The following is an 18,648-nucleotide window of genomic DNA, read 5'->3' as shown; positions in this document are numbered from 1 at the left end:
AAAAAAGTAATTAGTTTAGAAACCTAAATTACTAATACATACATGTCCAAGTCCATTAATAATTTAATAAGCCTAATGATATGAAAGACAATAAAAACTTATAACTTTCAATTTTTTGACAATCAATCTTTAAACTCACACTCTCTTATTAAGTTATTTTTCACCTTTTGTCCAGTCTTCCCTTGCATTGGAAGACCCCTCCAAAGAGTTGGCATGGAAAAAAATGCTGAGACTCTTCGGCTCCTCCCTTTCTCTCCATTACAATTGAGAGTTCTAAAGTGTGGTTTAACGATTTCTTAAAAAAAATATATATAAAAAATCATTATCCTTATTTTCTGAGCCGACAAGGACTACAAATGATCTGAGTCAAACTCAAACCAGCTTGAACTCGAATTCGACTCGATTAAGTATTTATTAGTTCGGCTTGACGAGTTTATAAATTTGAGCTCGAGCTCAACTCGATTATTTACCTACAAGCTCTACTCGGCTCGAAAACCTTGAACTAAAATAAATTTTCAAATTCAAACTCAAACTAAAATTTATTTTTAAAATAAAAATATTAAACTTACATACATATTTAATAAAATAATTGATTGAGTAACTTAAGTTTACTAGTTCTTGAAAATAATATGAAAAAATGAGGCGACGAAAGAGAGAATAATGTTTATGAATAAGTAAGAGAAATGGTGAAAAATGAAGACATATTGTGAATAAATGAGAAAAACAGTAAAATTGAAATAATGCTCGTGATTAAGTGAGAGAAATTATAAAAAAAAATACGATAAAAATATAAAAATATATGATATAATTATTAGAATACTATTATTATAATATAATATATTCAATAATATATTTATGGAATATATCTACAAAATATATTATATTATTATTCTGATGACAGAGAATTATAATTTTAAATTTAAATTTTTTAAGGTAATATGATATAATAATATGGACTCAACCTATAAACTTTGAACAGAGAGACAGTGAATAAAAAACATTTATTTTAAATTTTAATATTAAATTAAATAAAAAAATATATTATTTAGTACATAAACTCGACAAGTTATCGAACAAATATTATATGAGTTCGAGCTCGGTTCGAATATTAAACAAGTCGGTTCGAGCTCGGCTCGAGCTTAATCAAAGTCAAGTTTAAGTTAAACTTTGACCGATCAATTCGGGAGCAGCTTACGATTAGTTTGACTCATTTGCATCCCTATTATCTACAATTGAGAGATATAATAATTGTTGATTAATAATTATGGTGTTGGGATAAGTTTTTGAAAGGTCACAATTAAAAAAACTGGCAAGTTGTTTTTGTCAAACTTTCCAGTTATTTATGTGCAGGTATTGCTATTTTTATTTATTTAAATTTTTTATATTTTATGCTTGTTACAGAATTATAACTATTAATTATTATCCATTAACTTTAATTTTCTCATCCAGAATATTTCAACATTGGAAGAGTAGTAATATTAATCAACAAAAACTCAACTAATTTGATAAAATCTTAATGCAAAAGACAATTAATTAAGACAAATCTAGTTCTTTAACGACAAGATCACAAGAGATGACTAAAGCTTATCTTGAAGTTGTAAAATTTGATTCTATCTGTAAACATGTCAATTTCATATAAAATTTGTGTTATCCTACCAACTTCTACATATAAATAAAATGCGAATAATTACTTCACCTCATTCATCAAATTAATAAATTTATCAACTCTATTTCTTTTCTTTTTTAATTAATTTTTATAAAATATTAATATCTTCAACATTTTTCATTGAATAATTTTTTTTATAATTATTTAAATAATTCAATTCAAACATGGACTAGAAAAGGTTATAGTCTTCTGACTGTCAAGATGTTAATTAAAGTCAATAGGAAAATTCTAAGGAGATTCGCCTGGATTTTATTTCTTTTCCACAATCAAAAACTAGTCCCACTTGGATCGGATTAGTTTGATCATATATATATATATACTATATCAATATTTTCATAATACATTTTTTCTTAATGGAGAAGGAATCATTTTCATAAATTATGAAAGAGACAATTCAAAAGATTTTAAAAATCATCATAAATGTAATTATAGAAGACACTAAATAGGATATCAATAAGCATACATTTAGCACAATCATCTAAACACATCAATGCCAAGTCTAGAGATCAAAACAACGGTGGACTAGAGATTTTATATCGACATTTTTTTAATGCAGTCATTTTACATTTTTTTTTTTAGATATAATTAACGTCATTTCGTTGCAGAGTTTTGAAATTCGTTACCAAAGTTTTCGCTTTTGTCTCAATATTTTCTTTTGAAGCAATTAGTACTTCTACTCGATATATACTTCACACTGGAATCGGTGTTGTAGTCTCGGATATGTATCTTCCTCCTCATTTTCTGAGTTCTCGATAAAAGATCCTTTCACCTCGAGGCCATCTTGGTCAACACATAATAGGCTCAACACTTCCTTGGTCTTAAGATAAGTTTAATAAGCTCCCAACTTCTCATTTTCATTTGCAATAATTAATCACTCACGTGGCCATTAGGTTTTTATGAACCGAGATACCCCATGTCAGCATGACTATTTAATGATGAGAGGTCTCTATTAGTTTCTACCACAAATGATGACAATTTGAAATCGCCTCGCGGTAATCGAACCGAATTATCCCGTTTGAAGCGTCTTTTCTCCGGTTTGACCGGCAGTTGACCGATGATGGGGAGGGGATGATATTTTTGTTTCCCGTCCTGATTCTGTCCCGAACACTATAAACACAATTAAATATATAAAATCATCCATATATTCTTTATATTTTATAAAAGTTTTAAATTTATTAATTTATAATAATATAAATTTTTAATATATTAAAACATATATTATATTAAAAATTCGTTTTTATAATTTTATTTTATAATTGTTTTTAGAGAATATGGTATAGACAGTATCTTGCTGGGATTTCTCGAAACAGAACGGGACGGAGAGGGTAATAAAAAATCCTAAAATAAAACGGGACGGGAATGATAAATATATTCTCTGCCTGAATCGCCCCCATTGACATCTTACTTACACAACTCTTTTCACTCTTAATTATCCATAAAATCTAAATCAGGAATGGACCTCTAAGAGTTAGGGCTGAGATGGATTTAAAAATATAACGAACAAATTTTGAGTAAAACGAATAGATAAAGGTAAGTTTTACTATTTTTTTAATAATTAAATAAATAAATACTAAATTATATTAAAACTTTTGTTAATGAACAGTAAAAAAAATTGTTTTTTTGATCGGGTTGGAATCATAGATCGGTGTCTAATCTAAATGTAGTAGTGAAAGCATGTTGTCTGGAGAATCATTCTTAAACCCAAACTTATCAAACATGTTATTGACAACATAATAATAAGTTAATTAAGTTATTTGAAAACTTACCAAGCAATTTTTTATTTTATTTTAATATAGGAGTCTAACCTATTGTCTGCACATATGATAAGCATATATAGGCAGATTAATTATATATATTTGATTTATCAAAATGTGAGTTACGATTCTAAAGGTTAAAACCTATGAATCAAATATTTGATTAACCAAAATGAAAATGTAAGGTCACGATATGAAAAGTTTATTCAGAAAAAATATGCCATGAGATATGTGAGAAAATAAGTTGTTTTATCGAAATAAATAAAATATGGAATGAGAGTGTTTTATTTTTTATTTTAATATATTATTCGTGATTTATTAAAAAATTTAAGCATTTAATACATATTATTATTTTTTTATTTGTATTTTTATTCGTATGAATCGCAAGAAAATCTTTATAATTATCTATAATAGTGTAATACCTCTAATCTTTATTAAAAAAACATTAATTCTCTCCTCTGAAGATAATTAGTCTCAATTATTAATAATATTTTCAATAAAAAAATCCATATTTTCAAATCTATATATATATAATGATGCTTAATTTTTAAAGTGTCCGGATTGCCGGGTCGAGAGCTGTGGTTAATTTGGATACTTGGGTCGGATTGTGGGTTTACCCGTTTTTAAATTTAAAACGGTTAAAAATAAAATTAAAAATGATAGAGGTATGTTTCGAACTTGCAACCTAACAAAACAAGTACAACTCTTTAACCAACTAGGCTACAAAGACTTTATATTTTAAATTCAACACCAAATTTGATAAACGCGGGACATTTTTATATTAATATAAGTTCAATTTTTTAATTAACTAATATATAGTGATGTTGAGTAAATGAATACTTGTGTCGGATTGTGGGTTGACTCACCCATAAACTTAAAACGGTTAAAAATAAAATAAAAAATGTTTTCCGTAATTTTTTTTCACGGTTTTTATATTATTACTCGTGCAAATGCACGGGCTAAATGCTAGTGTTTTTAATTTTCCTAGGAAAAATTTTAACCTCGTTGAGCAAAACACCTCGATATCGTGTTATAATGTAATTAATCAAAATGAAGGGGAGATCAAATAGAATCTCAAAGAATGGCCTACTACATTATTATCAGATCGATCGAGGTAAGAGATAAAATAAAATTCAATTATAAAGCTAGTGATCAGAAATAATTTGGCAAGAGATATTAATTATTTCAACAAAATGCCTCTAAATTCAAACGTCATTGACCAGTTTGATATTCAGACAATTGACTTAATAATTCCTCTTAAAAATTCGGAAAAAACAATAACCAGATTTTTTATTGATTCGTTTTTTTTACTTCAGACAATAATATTAAGTGTTTGTTAGGAATAATAATTTAGGGAAAATGAAACTTATCAATTTTTCCTCTTTTTCTCTTTTTTCACATTTTATCATTTTGACAATAAGTGATATAGTGACACGTCATTCACTCCCCAATTCATCTCCTAAATTCACTCTCCTATCCCTCATTATAATTTAGATATTATTTCAATTTTATATGGTGTAACATGTGAGATAATTAAACCATTTAAAAGTAGCGGGACAAATTCATATTATCTCGGATGACATCAAATTTTATTACATTTGTGCTTTTGTGTTTTATAGTATTAAATTGGTGGTTTTTAGTTATGATCCCACATGTGGCCTTGCTTTAGCCCGATGAATTAACTAAAATAAGTTGCTAAATTAATTAGAGTGCAAGACCTTCGATATATTATGTCAAGAGTAAGTTTGAATTATTTTTTTAATAACTTTATTTTCACTAAATTATTCAATTTTTTATAACCTTAATACAAACCACTTCAAAAAAACATTAATATTTTTTTTAAAAAAAACTATCCATTTATTGGAAAAGAGTTACGTACAAATTAAATAAAGTAAAATAATTAATTAACATGAATATCTTCAAAAAGAACAATAAAATCTCCACACGAATTCATAGATTTTCCGACATCGTTATGATAATGACATTGTGAATAATTATTAATGACATATTTTAGTTATTAAATATTCTCTAATTTTTTTCCAACTAGATAGTCCATCAGAAAAATATGGATAGAGACCATCTTTTAAGTCTCATATTTTTAGTCGTCTCAATTCATGCCTCTCAATAGTCACTGGCGGTCTACGGCATAACCAATTGTATTTCGGTAATTACACAAAAGACTTCATATACTGCTACAAAGTGATAATGTAAAAGTAGATGAAAAGCCGTCTCAACCTCTTTATAACACATACGACAACAACTCACAATAATCATGTATTTTCTCATACATATATCGTTAGTGAGAACTCCGCCGTGAATAACACTTCAACCAAAAAATAGATTTTGGTTAATTTTCCTAACAAAAATCAATCGGGCTAGCTTTATTGAACAAAGTGTAATAATGTCTCACATGAAAATTATTCAAATCACGTCACTGCATAGATTCCTAAAAAGACATGTTTAACCTCTTATTTTTAATCATGAACAAAAGCCTATCATTGGACATTTTTCCTCTCTATTCAGTCTTCTTTTATATCTAATACGGTTAACAAAACCACTAGACCGAATGTTAAACATATATTTGATTGATGCATCTCTATAAATAGAAATAAATCTCATATTGTCAATCTTACATTCTGAAATAACCACAACTCTAAGACGATTTAATAAAGTTTGAAATTTGAAGCACTTACCATCGACCGCTAACTTTTTTGTCAAGTTCAACCATACAACGCTCCTTCCTAAGCCAGCCTACAATCCATATGATGTGTTGACGACGCGAGAATCTAGTTGCATGTAGCCATGAACTACATTGGTGCAAATCGACATCTTCTCCGTCTAGTAGTTTCGAATTGGACGGGTTGGATGACCCTCAAAGTACTAACTCCTTCCACTCTCGCTAATAATATTTCTAGTTCTAGTTTGCTGTGTATTCACTCCAAAACCAGATGTGATAAATGCCCTAAGAGGTAGACGAGATAGGCGACTGAAAACTGAAGGTTTACGAGACCCTTCGACTCCCCTGACCCTTTTAAGAATTCATGCTTCCTTTTGTCATCTAAGCGAACTTGAGGTTAGTTGTCCACCAAACGATAAATGTGCCTTTCCCTACCAACTAAATACCATTGATGAGTAGAACTATCAATGCGGACTCCACCAAAGAAGGATAAATAAATTAACATTATATCTCATAATCAAGCCATGTTTATAAAACTATAGATAATACAATAGACACAACTGAAAACTAATTTAAAAAAAAAAAAGAAAAAAAATTTATAATCTAAAACTTATAATCTACTCTTACAATAAAATGATAACTAATATAATAAACTAAAACTAAAACGATAAAAAAATCACTAGTTCACATCATTATAATAAAAAAAGAGCTTGTACTAAAATGTTAGAATATGATCTTATAAGGATGATCAAGAACTAAAAATAAAAAAAATAAACATTAATTAATATTTTGATTATATAATGGGTAGATTATGATTTTACAACATAAATGTATATAAATAACTATAAGGTTTTTTCAATTAGGTTATTTAAATAAATAACTCAACATAATCCAACCTTATTTCAACCTTTTTTTAATTTATCATATCACTTAATTTATTAACTTAAATATTAAAATAATTTCTATCATATATTATTATTTATTATTTTATTTTTATATATTAATTATTTTAAGTATTTTTATCCAAAAAAAATACATTTTCAAAATAATCACTAATAATTATTTTTTAAATAATCCAAAGTTATAACCATAACTCAAATATGAATAAACCCTATAACATTTGACCTATTTGAAAATATTTTTGATAAGAAAAAGCGGATAAAAAAAAATTAAAAACTAAATTAACAGATATCAAGGTAATATTTGTAATTGTTGAGTTTGGCTTTTATAAAAAATGTTTGATACAATATAAATATTTAAAGTTTTAATTGGTTGGATTATATAATAATTTTTTTAAATTTTAAATTTTATAAAAATAAAATATATATATATATTAATTTATAAATTATGTAATTAGATGGTTAAACTAAAATAAGACAGTATAAATAGATACGAGTTCATCTTTTAGGTAATTACATATTGTGTAGACATGAGCCCAGATCAGCTGTTTAATATGGTCCTCATTCATCTTTTAGGTAGGATTTTTGATTAATGTGAAAGATCTCTCGAGGACTTATCTGGGATCATACCCTATGAAAACAACTTCCCCTACTATCATATTATCAGCATAAGATCTGATGTTCCTTAAAAAGTACCTTTTATATACATATTATATACATGAGAAATAATGACATGACTAATTTGATTTCTCGAAAAAATAACATATTTTTTCTCTCTTTTCACCATTTATCATTTTTTCATATAGTGATATAATGACTAGGGATGTAAATGAGTCGAGCCGAGCCGAACAGTATCAAGCTCGAGCTCGGCTCGTCTGTTATATATTCGGGCTCGAACTCGGCTCGAGCTCGTTTCGAGCTTTTATAATCGAGCTCGAGCTCGGCTCGTATGAATTTAATTGAGCTCACGAGCCGCTCGTATTCGGCTCGTTTAAAGCTCGTTTAGAAAGCTCGTTTATGAGCTCGTTTAAAGCTCGTTTATAACTTAAACAATGAAATGAATGCAACATTAAAGTAAAAATTGTAAATATACTTTTCAACTGCTATGTGTAACAAATTAGTGGAAATAAACTATCAAAATGATAAAACACTAGCTAATAACATAATTACAAAAAGCATTTTGCTTTAGTTTTAGAATACTTCTAAAAAGGCCATAACACACAAATATTATCAAAAATATTTTGCTATTATCAAAAGTATTTTGCAATCATCTAATAAGATAAAGCATCTTGCTTTAGTTGGAGTATACTTCAAAAAAGACCAAAACACTTGCATATTATCAAGAGCATTTTGCTCTCCTCCAGCAACATCTTACCATTATAGATTACTATCACAAAATCAACATACCTACATCATAAATAACACATCATCAGTATTCATTATTTTCATTTCATAAATCGTTCCATCACCTGAATCAAAAATATGTCAACTGGACAGTTATTAGGGCACAGTTAATTCTAGATCCCTTCAATACTAATAAATCGTTCTACAGTTTTAACCAAATGACCAATTTCAGGTAATGGAATCGATTAGGAGCAAATTCATTCACTCTACTTTCCCCTTGAAATAAAACCCTCCTCAAAAGACAACTTAGCACAACAACAGGATCCATTAATGAGCAATGAAAAGTATGCAGCTAATGATATAATTTACATCTTAGTTCGTCCATCCGAACCAAAAACGAAAGAGATTTCTGCAGAAATCTTAGGCAGGTATCGGATCTACTAGACAGATCATTCATTCTACTTGCTCGATTCAGAACAGAAAAGATCATATATATATATATATATGATATTCTTTTAAGAACATTTTTAAATCTCAGACAGGTATCGGATCAACTAGACAGATCATTCTACTTGATCGAATCTGAACAGCAAAAATCATATATTATAAACAAATTACCTCAAACCCTAATATCAGTATAGAATTCATGTAGATCTACAAAATTCATACAAAGCTGAAACATGGAATGATTGAAATCTTATATCAAAACATTAAAGACACGTCCGTGGAGAGAAAAGAAGAGCGAGAAAACCTGGACAGCAGAAAAAGCAAAGAGATCAATACACAGTGTAGATTCCTAGCAAAGTGTCTCGAAATCTTGTACGCAATCTAGTCAATCCCTTCTCTTTCTAGTCAACTAAGAGAATGATGAGAATGGTGGGAATAATAAACTCTTTTCTTTTTCCTTGTGAGCTGCAACCTTGAAAACCTAGACGGAAGAGAAGAGAGAGTTATGAGAGATAGAAAGATGAATGACCCTATTTCAGTTCTTCTACATAGTTCTAGAGGTATCTTTTAAAAAATATATATTTATTAATTTAAATTTAATTAAAGATTATTATTATATTAATTATTTTAATATATATATATTACTTAATTTTTTTTTTTATAATTTATATAATCGAACATGTTCGTGAGCCTATTAACGAACTTGTTCGCGAGCCTATAAGCGAGCCTATAAACGAACATGTTCGTGAGCTTACGAGCCGAATATCGAGAAGCTCAAGCTCGGCTCGTTTAAATTTTCGAGCTTTTAAACGAGCCTAAGCTCGGCTCGTTAAGATTAACGAACGAGCTCGAACAAGCTTTTTGCCGAGCCGAGATTCGAATAGCTCGCGAGCAGCTCAGTTCATTTACATCCCTAATGACAGATGTATACTTGGATGAATGAGTGAAATTGTAATTGGAATTAATTATAATTCTACCCATATGATAAATGACATTAAATTATCATTCAAATTCAATTCGTTTTAGAAAACTATAAAATTATAATTCATGGGTTTAAAAAGAATATAATAAAAATTCAATTCATTTTAGAAAACTATAAAATTATAATTTATAGGTTTAAAAAAATATAATAAAATTAATTTTAATATATATTATTTATTTTTATTCAAATATTGGTTCGATAAAACCAATTAGGATAGTTAAGTGTCAAAAGTTTTTGTTCAAGTTTCGATTCCTATTAAAAATAATCGGTTCGACATTTTAACTTCATAAATAAAAAAAATATATATATTAGTTAGACATTTTAACTCCTTAAATTCAAAAATAAAATATTGATTTCACATGTTAATTTCTTAAATTAAATGAAAAATATATTAGTTAAAAATGCAAACTTGCTAAATTAAAAAAATTATAAAAGATATCGGTTCAATATTTTATTATCCTAAATTCAAAAAAAGAATATTGATTGAAAACGTTGATCATGTTTTAAATTATAAACTAATAAGTTATTTTGTTTGAAAAATTATGAAACAAAAATTAAATTTGGAATTACAATTTTTAGTTTAAAAAAGTGAAATTAAAAATTATAAAATTACAATTCATACGTAGAAAAATTATAAAATTATAATTCAATCCCAATTCTTATGTTTAAAAATATATATAATATAATAAAATAATTTTAATATATATTATCTATTTTATTAAAATATTGATTTTACATAATCAATTAAAATAATTCAAGTGTTAAAAAAAAATAAGTTTCGAAAAATATCGATTCAACTAACCAATTCCCAAACTAACCTTGTTTGACGTTCAACTTCCCAAACTAACCTACTTTGTTCATTTATTCTCAGACTAACCTACTTTACTATTCAAACTCAGTTTTCTTATTTATTTTTATTTTTTTAATTTATTTATATTTAAACTTATTATATATATATTTAAATTAATTTTTTTTATTAAAATATTTTTTTTATAAATTAGATTATTTATATTAAATTAGGAGTTACAATTTTTAGCTAAAAAAAAAGTGAAATTGAAAATTATAAAATTACAATTCAATTCATATGTTTAGAAAAACTATAAAATTATAATTATCAATTCTTAAGTTTAAAAATATATATAATAAAATAATTTTAATATATATTATCTATTTTATTAAAATATTGATTTTACATAATCAATTAAAATAATTCAAGTGTTAAAAAAAATAAGTTTCGATTTTTTTAAAAAAAAATATCGATTCAACTAACCAATTCCCAAACTAACATTGTTTGACGTTCAACTTCCCAAACTAACCTACTTTGTTCATTTATTCTCAGACTAACCTACTTTACTATTCAAACTCAGTTTTCTTATTTATTTTTATTTTTTTAATTTATTTATATTTAAACTTATTATATATATATATATTTAAATTAATCTTTTTTTATGAAAATATTTTTTTATAAATTAGATTATTTATATTAAATTAGGAATTACAATTTTTAGCTAAAAAAAAAAGTGAAATTGAAAATTATAAAATTACGATTCAATTCGTATATTTAGAAAAACTATAAAATTATAATTATCAATTCTTATGTTTAAAAATATATATAATAATGTAATTTTAATATATATTATTTATTTTATTAAAATATTGATTTTACGTACCAATTAAAATAATTCAAGTGTTAAAGAAAAAAGTTTTCATTTTTTTTTTTAAAAAAAAATATCGATTCAACATATTAACTTTATAAATTTAAAAAACAAAATATATCAATTCGACATTTAAAATTTCTAAATTCAAAAACAAAATATCGGTAAAACATGTTAACTTCTTAAATTAAATATTTATATTAATTCAAAATGTTAACTTACTAAAAAAATATTAGTAAATTATTTTAACATTCTAAATTCCAAAAAGAAATATCGACTAAAAACTTTAATCGTGTTTTAAATAATAAAATATTAAGTTATTTTGTTTGAAAAACATAAAAAAAATTATATTTACAATTTTATTCTAAAAAGAATGAAATTGAGAACTATAAAATTACACTATATTTCATTGGTATTCTAATTCAATTCCAATTTCAATTTTTAATATTAAAAGGTCTATCAAACTTAGAAATTAGAATTGGACCCTCCAATTTCAATTTCAATTTCAATGTCAATTACAGTTTACTAAACACACTTTAAATTGAATTTCATTGAAAATCTAATTCAAATTCTAAATCTTAATATAAAAGATCTATCAAACCTATGAATTGAAATTTAAGGTGTCAATTTCAGAATTAACAAATAGTCTTATATATAACTTGTTTGATCTTGAATATTTTATGTTTCTTTCCGTTATTCTTATAATTTCCATGTCACATTATTATTATTTTAATTATAAAATTATTTTAATTATCAATAAAAATATTTTTTTTAAATGTCAATATATTAAAAATGAAAAAAATAGTTTAAGCAAAATAACAAATAATGAAGTGAAAAAAAATCAAAACAAAAATAAGAAAAAATGATATTCAATCAGTTATTGAGCTCGTAAATCATCGAGAAGACGATTAACTCTCCGACAAACTCTATTGCATTTTCCTAAACGAATCTAAAAAAACGTCAAAATAATAACATTATTAATGATACGCATCGGACGACTACGATCATTGAAATTTCGACGATTTCTTTCAAACTAGATAGTCCACCAAAAATAATTGAGATAATAAGCTCAAATATGTAAACTCGTCATATTAACTGCATCAATTCAAATTTCCTAACAACTACTCATAGACTCGGGTATCACTCAATTAATGCTGGTAATTCTCCAGAAAAGACTCAAATACTAGTCATCCATCGACAATACAAAAAAAATGAGTTTTCAATTTAACATCTTCTTGACACATATGACAACGACTAGCTAGTCATAATACAATTTTTTTATGCACATATCATCCGTAAGAATTCTACCGTGAATAATGCTTCATCCAAAGAACAAGATCTTGGATGAAATTTTTGACTCCCAAAACTTTTTCCAACAAAAATTATATGAAATCATTTTTGCGAACAACTTGTAGCAATGCACCACATGAAAATTATTTATATTTTGTCAAAGTATAACGCCTTTTTCAGACGGGGACACTTGTTTGCGTACTATCATAAGTAAGACTCTATTATGGGACAAAGTCTTCATAATGTTTAATCTCCTTCTATATCTAATTCGGCTAGCAAAATCACGAAACCGATGATCAAACATATCATTAATTGTGTCATTTCTACATATATCAATTGAAGCAAGTTTAGGATACGCAATAGCTAGACTTTTGACACTACACTAAATGTCGTCCCAAAAACTAATCGAATAATCATCCTCCACAAAAATCTAGACTCATCACAGAAATTTTTCCACATAGAATAAATTTCCCTCCAAATACTATACCCGCTAAATAATTAGACATTTTGGTGAATCAACCAGACCAATCATGATCATACTTATATCTGATTATCGATGCCCAAAAATTATTTGACTCCGTTGCAAATCTACTATATCATTTTGATAGAAAACCTTATTAAAAGAAATCAGATCTCGAATATTTAAACCTCATTAATCTTTACAATATTTAACATTATCTCAACTAACTAGATGCCAAAATGATGAGTTAGAAGATCCTCATAAAATTTACATATTTTTCTTTCTATTTTCACAGCCACACTTTTGAGAAAAATGAATAACGACATCATATATGTGAACATATATGACATCACACTCTTAATGATGATTAATCGACCCCTTTTTTATATTATTTTATTTTTCCATCTAGTTATATTTATTTTTGTGATGAGTCTCAATATACCTTGTTTATCAATTAAAATATTAAAAATGAATCATAAAAAACTCAAAATCAAACTAACCCTTGATTATTTTCTTCTTCTACATTAACTTGATCAATCCCTCATTAACCTTCCTAAGCAATTCTTAGAAATTTCCCATGAATGTTAAAAGTTGCAATTGTGTGTAGTAAGTATGAACATCTAAATCTAAAATATATAATAGGTTTTTGTTCAATAAGTTTTTATTAACGTGGAGTGATATGGTTGGGACCATTTAATGAAAATGAAAAAAAAAAAAAAAAAGGACCTTCCAGGAAAATACTCGGCCTTTCCCTCTATATATTCACGCATCTGAAACTGTGAGAGGAACAAAATTTAAAAGAAAAAAACATTAATATAATATCATACTTCATGGCTACTATGATGAAGACGATGTCAAAAGATGATATCTATATTAATGATTACTGACTCCATGGGCACCAATTAGAACTACTAGTAAAATCTAGAAATTGCAATTCCCACTTCAAGTGCGATGGCTGTAAAGAAAGGGGATATGGCCGTCGCTACCGTTGCGATATCTGCAACTTCGATCTTCACATGGAATGTCACCACCCTTTTCAAACCATCCAACCCCCCTATTTCCCAGGAAAAGAAACCTTCGATTTCCTCCGCCGGAATCTTCTCCCCTGTCCCCGCTTCTGCGACGCCTGCGGTAAGCCGGTCCATGGCTTCGTTTACCACTGCAACCACCGTGGGTGGGACCTCCACCCTTGCTGCGCCAATCTGCACCGCAAGATCCAATTCCCCGATACAGATTTGATCCTACAGGATATGGAAAACGAGATTATCGGAACCAGCAAGAGTACTAAACCTTGTTTCCGATGCAAGAAAACGACTTTGCCGGGAACAATTGAGGGCGTTCCGGGATTGTCTTATGTCTCGACCTGCGGGGTTTATCGGTGTCACGTTTATTGTATGATGGAGATGCTGCGGGAGAATACAGCCCCGGCGCCGGTTATTACTAGTGGTGGTGAGTTTTGGTCTGAGCCACTGACAATTGCAACTACTCTGACAGGACCTATATTTGGTGATCCTACGGCGTTCCTCGTTGCTACTTTCATCGACATGCTTTCAGGATGATGATGATGTTGAACGAAAATAACACTTGATGGTTATCTTAATTTGCTTATTATAATTATTATTATTAAGAATTTGCATATAACCCTAACAAGGTAGATTACTACGGGTTTGATTTTATCTGAAAGCGCTTTGTATTTAAGTGAAGAAATAATGACTATGGGGTTATATTAATACATTTTTTATTAAAAAAAAAATAATAATTTGTATATTTGAGTGTTTTGATTTATATATAAAGGGTTTATAAGATGATATCAAATATGAAAATAAATATAATATTTATGGTAAAATTTCAATTTTAATAGAGGCAACCTCTGTTTTTTTTTATTGTTTTCTCTAGGGTTTTGTTTAAGAGAGCAATGATTTAAAGGATGTTTTGATTTTTTTTTTTTAAGAATAAAAGATATTAATATATAATAAAATATAAAAAATGTAATGTAAAATAAGATATTTTAATATATATCCAAAGACTGGAGGTCCTTATATCAAACTTTGTGGCTCCCCTGTTCTATTCCCTTTCATAAAGAGGGCAGTAAGGTAATTATTTAAAAATAAATAAAAAATTCTCTTATTAGGATTTGTATAATTAATAATTAGTGTAATTATGAATTAAGGTTAATGTAACATCATTAATTAGATGACATTGTACATCCATCTCATTCCCTTCCCTAAACCTACAAATTAAAGTGCACTAATTAGACCAGAAATTTTAAATCCTAAATTTAATTGATATTCTCTTCTCCATTATTTTGAACTTTTCTAGTATATGTTGACCCTTTTCTTGTCATTTTCATCTGGTCACAATAATAATTATTATTTTTTTAAATAATTAGAAACCGAATAACTTAACACAATCTGACTATTAAAAAATAGAGAAATGATTAGGTGAGAGAATTTAGTCTGACTATTAAAAAATAGAGAAATGATTAGGTGAGAGAATTTAGTGAGGAAATTTGGTGAGGGAATGACGTGGCATAATCTTATTCGCTGAAAAATCAAATAATTTCTCTTTTTTCTCTCTTTCCTCTCACTTTTACCTTTTCCGACCAATGAAGGTGATGCCATATCATTCCCTCGCCAAATTCCCTTACTAAATTTCATCCCTCTATCACTCCTCTAAAAAATAATAAAAAAAATTCACTTTATACATTTTAACATAATAATATGTCTTTTCTCTACCATTCTTTTTCCTAATTTCCCTCATAATAATATGTCTTTTCCCTACCATTCTTTTTCCTAATTTCCCTCGCTCATCTTTTTTTTTAATTACATTTTTAGCATTAATAAGAAAAAAACACTGTATTTAATAAACTGTATATTTTCAACCACACAAATTGGATTTGGCGATAATAAACAGGAAAGCTGATGAACTCTCTTTTTTGGCGGGAATTGAAATTTGAAACCCAGGAGTCCGAGATCAGGAGAAAGAAAGGGATCATGGATGAGGGTATTTTGGACTATCACTAAACTTTAATACTTTATAGTTTATACTTTATATGACTAATATATAGATTCACCCTTAGACTATACTAAATTTTGCAATAAACCTTTAAAGTATAAAAAAGTTAACTCCATTAAATATTTTACAATATACCATATCATTAATATTTTGTTTTGCCATATCATTAATATTTTAACCCATAAAAAAAAAAAAAAATAATAACTTATATATATATATATATATATATATATTAATAATGTTTTATCATTTTTCTATATCTCTTCATTACTATTATAACTTTTCATATTATAATTAATTGATAACATTAAGTAATGGTGCACAAACTTAATTATATGAATGACTTTGTTACCAGGCCTAATAAGAACGTTTTGGAATAATTCATTGAAACAAATGAAAATGAGAAAAGAGAAAGCAAATAAAATAATTAAATAGTGTGTAGTTCGGAAAAGACGAAGAGAAGACAAACGAATTAGAAAAGTCGAACCAGAGTACTTGATTCACCAGTTTTTTGAGTTGCTCGTATGAAAATCGATAATTACGTATTTTTAAATTGTTCTATTTTCTTCACATACCGTAGAACGTTCAATTATCGATCGATGCGTTTAATTCATAATTCTATCATTATGACAATCAATGAGGTTTCATTGGGTAACTAGTTGAGACAGTTGATGAACTCATTAATTTTCTTGAAGATCTCCGTGGTCATTAAAATTTGTTCTTTTTATTTGATCATTGAAGAACTATTTTGTGTTGTGTTTTTTAAAAATGTTTTTATTTAAATTTATGTAATGCTTTTGTCGTTAAACTTAAAAGATTCGCATTTATATATTTTGTATGGACCATTAAAAAAACTATTTTCTTATCATATATTTGTAATTTTTCGATAATATTTGAGTTGGTAACGAATAAGTTATAACAAATAATTTCATAATTTGAATTATACTTTAATTTAATGCATTTTTTACTATTTAGTTTCTACTTTTACTACAACTAATTAGAGGAATGAAATAAATTTTATCTTTTTAATTATATATATACATATTTGTTTTTAATGACAAATTATAATACTTTTCAAAAACAATTTTAAATAAATTGACTGATTTTAATTTTTGTTGTTTAAAATGATATTATGAAAATGATAGCAGTTTAAGTACAACGGTAAAATCATAACATTTATGGAAAAAATCACAATAATAATATAAAACGATCATGTACGAAGATCTTCCAAAAGATCAATGAATAAGTTGCTACTTAAATTTGAATTATATATATACATATTTGAATTATACTTTAAATTTAATTCATTTTTTACTATTTAGTTGCTACTTTTATAAGGGTTAATTGGATGAATGAAATAAATTTTATCTTTTTAATTATATGTATACATATTTGTTTTTAATGACAAATTATTTTACTTTTCAAAAACAGTTTTAGATAAATTGACTGATTTTAATTTTTATTGTATAAAATGATATTATGAAAATGATAGTCATTTAAGTACAACGATAAAATCATTACATTTATGGAAAAAATCACACAAATAATACAAAATTAACATGTACGGAGATCTTCCAAAAGGGCAATGAACTCTTCAACCGAATTTGTCATTTTCCCATATCGAACCTCATATAATGTTAGGCTGATAACATTATGAAGAATTTGCAACGTCGTTTGAGATTGTTGAAGGTTTTACAATTTCTTTCCAACCAAATTATTCACTATAAAATAATTATGATATAACCTCATTATTTTAGGCCCACAAATGTAGTTGCCTCAATTCACGAATCCCAACATGCACAAATGGTTCCAGGCATAACCACATGAAAACCAATAATACTTTAAATAAGACTCTAAATACTAGCGATAACCTTACAATGTAAAAGGAGATTAAGGGTCGTATTCACCTCCTTAAGACACAAACAACATCGGCTAACTAAGACAATACCATTGCATATACATCTATCATCAGTTAGAATACAATCGTGGATCGCATTCCACCCGAAAAAAGAGATTTTAGTGGAGAATCCTAGACTCCCATAATTTCTCCTAGTACAACTCAGTTGGAACAACTCTATCAAATAGATAATAACAATGTCTCACATCAAACTTATACAAAACTCTCCAATGCATCGCATCATGGTTCAACGGAAACACCCCTTCGTTGTTCACTAATTGTTGTGGTACCAAATAGGGGTGTAAACGAGTTGAGTCGAGCCTAGTACCATACTTGCATTGTAAATACTCGAACTTGAACACGATCGAGTACCAAAATATATACTCGAACTCGACTCAATTACAATTCGAGCTACTCGAACTCGAAAACTCAAAAATTATATTTTATCAATAAATAATATCTCAAACATAATATAATATATATTCACAAACTACACATATATAATCACAATATTATTTAAGAATAATAAATATAAATACCATCACATAACTTAAAAATAATC

This window comes from Impatiens glandulifera, chromosome 3 (assembly GCF_907164915.1).
Source record: "Impatiens glandulifera chromosome 3, dImpGla2.1, whole genome shotgun sequence".
In the NCBI taxonomy this organism is placed as follows: Eukaryota; Viridiplantae; Streptophyta; class Magnoliopsida; order Ericales; family Balsaminaceae; genus Impatiens; species Impatiens glandulifera.
The sequence above is the reverse complement of the archived record's forward strand: the minus strand, read 5'-3'. Positions refer to the sequence as shown.